This window comes from Marmota marmota, unplaced genomic scaffold (assembly GCF_001458135.2).
Source record: "Marmota marmota marmota unplaced genomic scaffold, marMar, whole genome shotgun sequence".
NCBI lineage: Eukaryota > Metazoa > Chordata > Mammalia > Rodentia > Sciuridae > Marmota > Marmota marmota.
This window is the reverse complement of record NW_025999897.1, coordinates 4,346,775-4,356,107: the sequence shown is the minus strand read 5'-3', so window position 1 is coordinate 4,356,107 and position 9,333 is coordinate 4,346,775. Positions and strand designations below refer to the sequence as shown.

At 48.2% G+C, this 9,333-nt stretch overlaps 1 long non-coding RNA gene across 1 annotated transcript; it reads right to left on the bottom strand.

Moving 5' to 3' along the window:
* Positions 1-4,857: 4,857 nt before the first annotated feature.
* On the bottom strand, positions 4,858-8,793 carry LOC125615091. The gene is made up of 3 exons (XR_007345649.1): positions 8,774-8,793; positions 6,699-6,749; positions 4,858-5,175 (listed from the first exon to the last, which is right to left on the bottom strand). It is a non-coding gene; the product is annotated as an uncharacterized LOC125615091 (long non-coding RNA).
* Positions 8,794-9,333: the final 540 nt, after the last annotated feature.

The following is a 9,333-nucleotide window of genomic DNA, read 5'->3' as shown; positions in this document are numbered from 1 at the left end:
CTCAGAGAGAGGTACTGAAGCCCTTCTCAGGGGCAGCTTCCTCAGCCACATGAGTTTCCTGGGAATGCTGTAACAAAGTGCCTGAACTGGGTGCTAACACAACAGGAATCTAGCGGGACTGGGTGCAGTATAATCCCAGCGACTCAGGAGGCTCAGGCAGGAGGATTGTAAATTAAAGGCCAGTCTCAGCAATTTAGTGAGACCCTGTCTTATCATAAAAAATGTAAAGGACCGGGGATACAGCTCAGTTGTAGAGCATGCCTGGGTTCATTCCCCAGAACTGCACAGACAAACAGAAGACAAAAAACTAAAACAGGGATCTGTAGTCTCACATTCTGGAGGCTGGAAGTCCAAACCCAAGGGGTTGGCAGGACTCTTTGACAGCTCTAGGGAGAATCCTTCCTTGTCTCCTCTAACTTCTGGTGTTTGCCAGATCCTTGGCAAGACTCCATTCATGTGGCCGTCAGAAGACGTCCCTCTATCTTCCCATCATCTGCCCTGCGGCTGTGTCCAAATTTCTCTGTTTATAAGAACACTAATCATATTGGATGAGGGCCCACCTGACCTCACTCTAACTTGACTACCTCTGTAAAGATCCTATTTCCAAATAAGGTCACATGTGGAGGTACACGGTACTAGAACTCCAATATATCCTTTTTTTTTTGCAGGGAGACAACATTCAACCCATCACACCAGGCTCTTTAGACTGTTCTGGGGAAGAGCTACAGCAACATGAAATTGTGACCAAAAGTATCAACTGTGCAGCTAGAAGGACTTGGTTTGCCATGAAGTGGAAACTTTTTACTAGTTTTCTGAACTTGACATATCCCCATAAACTGAACCTTCTAAGCATCCTCTAAAAACAAGGACAATAATACTTAGCTCACAGTGTTAGTAGAAGGGAGTCACTACTGATGTGGATTACACCAGCTCATAGGTATGTGAACTGGGTAGGGTGTACATGCCTGCAATACCAGGGATTCAGGAGGCTGAGATAGGAGGATCACAAGTTAAAGGCCAGCCTCAGCAATATGTGAGCCTGTCTCAAGATAAAAAGGGCTGAGGATGTACCTCTGGGTTGAATCCCCAGTACTGCAAAATAATGATAATAATAATGTGACTCCAGAAAAATGGGGATCTGTACAAAGCATAGAAGTAGAGAGGAAGGCCTGGGAGACTTCCTAGAGGAGGTGACAAACAGAGAAGGGTTTCAAAGGTTAAGAAAGAGCTCGGCAGGCCTAGGCATGGAGGCACGAAACAACACGGCCCTTTCAGGACGTCACAAACAGCCTGGTGTTGTAGGCCTGGAAGGGAAGAGAAGGGAAGGAGGGTGGGAGAGTAGGTAGGAGACAGACCGTGAATTACTTCCTGTGCTCTCCAAAGAAGCACAGTCTTCATCCATCTCCTTGGGTGATGGGGAGGCTTCTCAAGGTTTGGACCATCAATCAAGGACTGAAGGGAACAGAACCAGGGAGAGTTAATACACGGACTTCATCTAAGGGTTTGAGAAGGACGGAGGAATGGACGGAGGAATGGACACAGGCCAGGGTAAGGCCCGGTGCTAGCAGCGCAGGGACTGTGAGTGCATCAGGGCTGGCGAGAGCAGAGGAGAGGGGAGGACTAGAATCCCCAGCACCAGGAGGAGCCACCACCTGACAGGGCTGTGGCAGAGGGAGACGGCCACCCACAACTCCCCTCCCAGAGCTCAGCTGACTGAATGCCCATCTCTTCCCACCTGGTCTCCTGATTACATGGAAGGCCTTGTGCAAGGAAACAGTCCAGGCAATGGAGTCTGTGGAATGCAGCTCCCCTGGGGCTTGACGTGGGAGAGGGTGGAGCTGCCTAAGCAAAGGAGAGAGGAAGCCCCGAGGGTCAGCTGATGGACTGAGGAGGGTGGTTCAGGGAACCGGGAAAGCCGGCCAGAGATCTTTGGTTTGAACCAAAGCTTCAGAGAAAGCTTGGGAAGGCAAGGACAGAGCTGAAAGTCATTGGAGAGGAAGAGCTGACCATGCCTGGTGGCGACATCATTGTGGAAGATGAGGGAAAAGGAAGAATCTAGGAGTTCAGGCTTTGGGGACACACCTGTCTGTTGATACTGTCAACTCAGTAAGAGAAATCAAAAGGAAGAGAAATTTTCACTTTGCTCCAAGGCCTGGAAGGGGGCTGGGGATGGTGGGGTGCTAAGAAGCTCTTTGGGACTTGCTGAGTAGGAATGACATCCTAGTCAGGATGTCCTCAGGCAGTGGGTGATGCACTTCTAGAACCGAGCTGTCCCATAGGGTAGCCACTAACCACATGCAGCGATTCAAACTTAAATGAATTAAAATTAAACAACAGCCAGGCATGGTGGTATATCCCTGTACTCCCAAGGACTCAGAGGAGGATCTCAAGTTCAAGGTGGACAATTTAGTGAGATGATGTCTCAAAAATAGATAGGTAGATAGACAGAGATAGATAGGTAAGGCTGGGGATATAGCTAAGTGGTAGAATGCTCCTGGATTCAATCTCCAGTACTGAAAAAATAAATAAATAGCATCTAAAGTTCAGCCTTGGTCAGAGTAGCCACATTTCCAGGGCTCAGGAGCCACATGGAACATCACAGTCTGTAGAACATTTTCACCCTCATGGCAAGTTCTATGGGGCAGTGTTAGCCTAGAAAATGTACAGGGAGGGCTGGAGTGGAGACTGGGGTCATCAACACATCAGGTGGTTGTGGGATGGGGGAGGTGGGCTTGGAGAGCAGGGAGGGTGGGCTTAAGGAGAACATAGGAGGACACACGAAGGCTCATCTACACAGCTGGAGAGGGGGGCCTGGAGCAGGGGAAAGGCCACCCCACGGGCAGGCGCAGGTGAGTGGTGGGGATGGCTGGAGTCTGGGTCACCAGCTGCTTAGCCCAGCTGCCTAGTTGCCTGCTGAGTTGGGGGACTGGAAGTTGGGTCAGAGACTTGAGAAGGGACGCGGTCATGGGAAAGAGCGGAAGGGGGAGCTGCCAAGTTCAAGAAAGGGATGTGTGGTTTGGGGACCCGGATCAGGTGATAAGCCATAGACTGTCGTGTCGTCGTGGGGGATTTGAAAGTGAGTCATCAGAACCACCAGAGTGGGAGGACCCCGAGAGTGAACGAGGTGGAATGTGAAATGGTCTAAATAAAGAAAGTGGAACTGGTGGACGTAGAATTCACGTTCTCACAGGTGCTCTGTCTTCATTTCCTGTCTGTGCGCTGGGAGTCATCTTCCTGTACCCTTCCATTCCCAGGAAAGTCGGAGGCAGAAGGCGGGAGGGATGGAGCTTTGGAAAGTCCCTGCCTGAGAGTCACAGTGGGATGCGCCCCACTGCTCTGGCTTCAGATCTGCAGCTGCCTGAGGAGCCTCTTCGCTGGTGGCAGGAGGAGGGGCTGGACGCGGGGAAGGCTGGGCCTGAGCCTGTCACAAGAGCATCTGGGTTGCCAAAGCCCCAGGGGAATTCTTGGTGGCCAGTGTCCTGGGGGAGTGGCGGTCATCAGTTAACTGTTCTTTGGCCCGAATTGCCCAGAGTGGGCTTAGGAGTGTGGATTCCAGAACCAGCTGGGCCGAGGCCGAGCTGCTTACTGTTCAAGGCCACAGGAGCTGGACAAGTGACTCAAAGCCTCTGGGACTCATTATAATTGCAGGTTTCTCATAGGAAAGTTGTGAGGGTTGGATGAGTTGAAAGGTGTGAGGGCTCAACACCCCGTGGACATGGGCATCCAGTAAAGGAGGGATGCTATCCTTCATTGCCATTAGCATTGGCCCTGGGAGACCCCGCAAATCAGAGAGGCCTCTGGGATCAGGTGGCAGCAGCCCCAGCCAGCCAGGGCTTGTGTGGCACCAGCGTACTAAGGACTTCTCACCCTGGGACTGTGGTCTTCCTTACCTGAAGCATGGATAGTGGGAGGTGGGGACTTGGCTAAGGCAGCGTGTGTCTTGACTTGGGGATCCCATGAGAGTGGGACCTGTCTCCACAGCTGCCACTGGAATTCAGCTTGGCATGTCTCAGAGGGGCCGAGCACTAAACTTGTTCCTCTACTGAACCGCCCTGAGGATTCTACTGAGTGTGGGGTTTCTGATGAGACAGCCTGGAGAGCCCCTGTTCTCTGCCTGGGTTGGATTAACTGAGCGTGGAAATAGCACCTTTATTTCGATAAAGGCTGTGTCGTCCAGGTGTGGGGATGCACACTTGTAATCCCAGCGATTTAGGAGGCTGAGGCAGGAGGCTCACAAGTTTGAGACCAGCCTCAGCAACTTTGTGAGTGCCTAAGCAACTTAGTGAGACCCTGTCTCAAAATAAAAAAATAAAATGGGGTGGGATGTGGCTCAGAGCCCCTGGGTTCAATCCCCAGTACCAAAAAAAAAAAAAAAAAAAAAAGAAAGGCTTAGATTGCTCAGTGAGCCTGCTCATACCAGGAGGCACAGTCTTCCACCTGGTCAGTGGCCACCTTGCTGGCCCAGGGCAGGGCTTCTTGGGGTGGAATAATGCACAGCAGATGCAGGGGCAGGAAGCTCAATGCCTAAGAGGAATGGGAGGTAGTTCTTCCCAAATTGCTAATCCAGAGTCATTCCACCCCCACCCCGCCCATTCAGGGAAGGGGCAGTGCTGGGGGCTGTACATCTAGGGGATCAGATTTTAGGAAGAAAATGGCAGGAGAGAAGGGGGGAACAAGCCTTCCCCTGAACACCCAGCTACTCTGCCTCTATGTCTTTAATATTCACAGAAAGGAGCGTGATGGGTTTCTTGAGTTTGTACCGCAGCCCTCCCATCTCTCTCACTGTGGCCAGGGATTCAGTGAGGAAACCGGACGAGTGGCCATGGGGGATGAAGAAAAGCCAAACAGACATACAGAGAGAGACAAAAGTGGGGCCAGGTGGGCAGCCAAACTCGGGTGGAGTTTGACAGATCCAGAGCTAGCTTGCATGTTTATTAAATAGGTTTCCCCAAAAGGTTATTTGTGGGAAAGTTTTAGCAGAGCAGGCGATCCATCTGCAGGACACAGGACTGGCGAGTCATTGGAGTTACCTTGTTATGCCCAGAATTCTCTGTTCCCAGGAGTTGGTGACTGCGCTCAGGGTTCCGACTGACACAGCTGCTCAACTTCGCACACAGCCCACGTGCCTCCTCTGGCCGGGCATCACCATAGCAACTGGGCTATCTTGACCTGCACCTTCACACAGGGAGTTCCCAGAGCAAACGCAGCCGAGAGAGAGTCAGAAAGACCGTCGTCACTCTCCACACAGGTTTGAATGGGACCTTTTTTCCTTCCTATTCTGGCCTGGGATTCTCACGTGGGGATCAGTGTCACCGTCCCCCACTCTCTCTCCAGGAGGTGGCAATGAAGATTAGATGAGAGTGCCTGGTTTATAACAGGGTGACTTCAGGAGTGTGTGTTGTGGTCTATACTGTTGTCTGAAAGGCCTCAAGGGGGGTTTGGAGAGGGAGAAGCCCAGGTTCCAGCTCTCCAGGGAGAGGGAGGCTCAGGCCACCTCAAGCAGAGGAATTTTAATTACAAGTCTGTACTTCACAGACAACTAGGGCAGGGACGGCAGAGCTTTTCAGATTCTGGCATCGAACAGGCAGAAACCAGGCTCTTGGGGCCATGGACTCCCTAACCTGTGCTCTGCTCTGCATGTTTACAAATCTCCTCCTTCTCTCATAAATTTGTTGAGAAACTGCTCTATCCCTGGCATGGAGCCAAGAAGTGCATATGACTATGAGAATTCAGAGTCTGTCCCCAAAGGGCCCAAGAAGAAGGCTGTGTGGAGATACCACATGATAATCATCCACATGGTAGTAGAACTCTGTACCAGGATTGTCTCCCTTTTTGGAGCTAAATAATATTCCACTGTATATATATAAAAAACACATTTTGTTTATCCATTTATCCACTGATAGACCCTTGGCTTGCTTCTACCTTTGGGCTATTGTGACTGACCCACAATAAACATGGGTTTACAAACCTAACCTCCCTTTCACACGTGAAAAAAAATTATAATTAAGGAGAGTGGACCCCCCTACCATAAAAAAAAATGCATAATGGAAGGACCTAACCTAGTAGAGGAAGAGAATCCACATAGGGCTCCCCTTTGAGGAAGTGACATTTTGGTTGGAAACTAAAGGACGAGAAGTCATCCAGGAAGAATCTAACTGAAGAATAGTTCTGGCCACATGTGACTGCCCCGAGGTTGTAAGAGACTTGTGTTGTTCCAGAAATGTAAACGGATCTGGCCTGACTGGGGGATAGAGACCACAGGGCCTTGTAGGGTTCATTAAAAACAAGCTTTTCCCTGGCCAGGCATGGTGGGCACATGCCTGTAATCCCTGCAACTCAGGAGGCTGAGGCAGGAGGATCACAAGTTCAAGACCAGCCCCAGCAATTCCGTGAGGCCCTAAGCAACTTAGTGAGACCCTGTCTCAAAATAAAACATTAAAAAGTTGAGGGATGTGGCTTAGGGGTTAAGCATCGCCAGATTCAATCCCAGTACCCCCTCCCCCCAAAAAAAGGAATGGGGTGGTGTGGGTGGGGGGGAGCTTTTCCCCTAAAAACTGTGGTTGATCACTGAAGGCTTTTAAGGAAAAGAGGGAAATGTCCAAATATATAGTTTTTTGAAAAATCACTCTGACCTAGTGGGAGGAATGAACCAGAAGTTGGAAGGGGGTATGTGGTGGGAGTGGGGCAGGAAGACCTACTGGGCACCATGGTGCTTGTCCAGGCAAGAGAAGCTGGTACTCAGGATTGACCTGGTGACAGAGAAGAAGAGAGAAATAGATGTATTAAAGAAACATTCAGGGCCAGATGTGGTGGTGCTCACCTTTAGTTCCAGTGATACCGGAGGCTGTCAGGAGGCAGGAGGATCCTAAGTTTGAGGCCTCAGCAACTTAATAAGACCCTATCTCAAAACAAGAATAAAAAAGGGTTGGGGGCAGACTGCAGTAGTAGAGCACCTGGGGTTCGATCCCCAAGACTGAAACACACACACACACACACACACAAAACAAACAGAAGCCATCCAGAAGTCAACATAATTTGATGATTGATTAGATAGATTTTGGGGAATAAAGGAGAAAGGAATATCTGGTCAACCCTGTGTTTGTGGGATGAGCACGTGAGTGTGTGTTGTGTTATTTGCCGTGACAGGGAACAGTGAGGAGACATGGGTTGGAGGTGTATGGAGATTATTCACTTGGTGTTAGACGTCACAGGGCTGAGATTCCAAATGACATGGCTGTGGTTGCTGGGTAGACACAGTGGGCACGTGGCTCTTAGAAAAGAGGATGTTGGAAAAGAGGATAGTGGGAAAAGCAGGCTGGGCCACCTTTAAGATAATGGTAGCCAACAATTTCAAGTCATCTCCATGTGAGAGTTATTATTGCTATTAGCTTATAGACAGGGACACTGAAACATGGAGAGGCTCCAAAACTACCCAAACAATTTACAAGTGACAGTGCCTGGAATCTAGACCCAGGCAGTCCAGGTACCATGTGTCTTGTTTGTCCTACAATCCCAAAATACTAGCAGAGCAGATGTGGCTGGCCCAACCTTTATGTTTACAAGTAAAAAAAAAAAAAAAAAATCACCCAGGATGAATGATTGGCCCAGGAGCACCCCAGCTGGTTTTAGAAGAGATTGAACCAAGCTTCAGGTCCAAGTTGTTTCTCATTATGTCCCCTCCTGTCGTACACTCAATTTCAAGTCGTTCAACTTCTTTTCTCAGATTTGATAGTATTAACATTTTTTTCCCCTTATTTTCTTCTTTTTTTTTGTACCAGGGATTGAACCCAGGGTGCCTAACCACTGAGCCACATTCCCAGCCCTTTCTAGTTTTTAACGTTGAGACAGGGTCTTACAAAGTTGTTTAGGGCCTTGCTTAGTTGCTAAGGCTGACCTTGAACTTAAGATACTCCTGCTTCAGCCTCCCGAGCTGTCAGGATGACAGTGTGCATCACCACGCTGCGCAAGACTGGTTCTTATAAGGACTTTTCACAAGAGTTGGAAATCCTAACATTGAAGTTTAGCCCTGAGATGCTGATTCAGTGTAGACATTTGATGGGTATTTGAAAGCACCTGGCTTGACCTTAGATTGGCAAGAACTTTTGGATGCAAAGGCTATTTTCTAAGGTATTAGTAATTCCTTTCTTTCACATCTTTGTTTGACAATGTGAACATTGTGGATCAATGGCCAGTTTGGGGTGAATCCTGTGATGTGCAGCTAGAGACCTATTTCTCTGCCTGTGATGATGACTAACAGGAGAAATTGGGGCAATGATGATTCAGACACCATTCCACGTAACCTGGTCTGCATCTGACCTATTTATTAAGTTAATTTTTTTAATTCGTTGTTTTGGTACTAGGAATCGAACCCAGGGGTGCTTTACCACTGAGCCACATTCCCCAGCCCTTTTTATTTTTAATTTTTTAAATAATTAATTTATTTTAATTAGGTATATATGACAGCAGAATGAATTTTGAATGACTGTACACAATTGCAGCACAACTTGACATTTCTATGGTTGTACAAGATATAGCATCACACCATATATACAGTCATACATGTACCTAGGGTAATGATGTCTATCTCATTCCACCATCTTTTCTGCCCCCATGCACCCTCAAACAAAGATGTAAAAGAAAGGAATGACTAATACCTGAGAAAATAGCATTTGCATCCAAAACTTCTTGCCAATCTAAGGCCCTCCCCTTTGCCCAAAGTTCCTCTATTTTTCCCATGCCTCGTCCCTCCCTGTTATAGATCAGCTCCACTTACCAGAGAACATTTGACCTTTGGTTTTTTGGGATTGTCTTACTTCACTTAGCATGATATTCTCCAACTCCATCCATGTACCTGCAAGTGCCACAATTTTATTCTTTTTTTTTTAATGCTGAGTAATATTCCATTGTGTATCTATATCATAGTTTCTTTATCCATTCATCTATTGAAGGGCATCTAGGTTGATTCCGCAGTTTAGCTATTGTGAATTGAGCTGCTATAAACATTGATATGGCTGCGTTACTATAGTATGCTGATTTTAAGTCCTTTGGGTATAGACTGAGGAATGGGATTTTGTTTTTAATTTTGAGACAGGGTCTCCTGAAGTTGCTTATGGCCTCGCTGAGTTGTTGAGGCTGGTTTTGAACTTGTGATCCTCCTGCCTCAGTCGCCTGAGCCCCTGGGATACAGGTGTGCGCCATCGTGCCCAAACTATTTGTTTATTTATCCCATGTTTCTTTTTACATTTGAGCCAATGAGGCATACAGGAGATGCATAACATAAAATGGTAAAGCATAAATTAAGAACCAGGGCGGCTGGGGTTGTGGTTCAGTGGT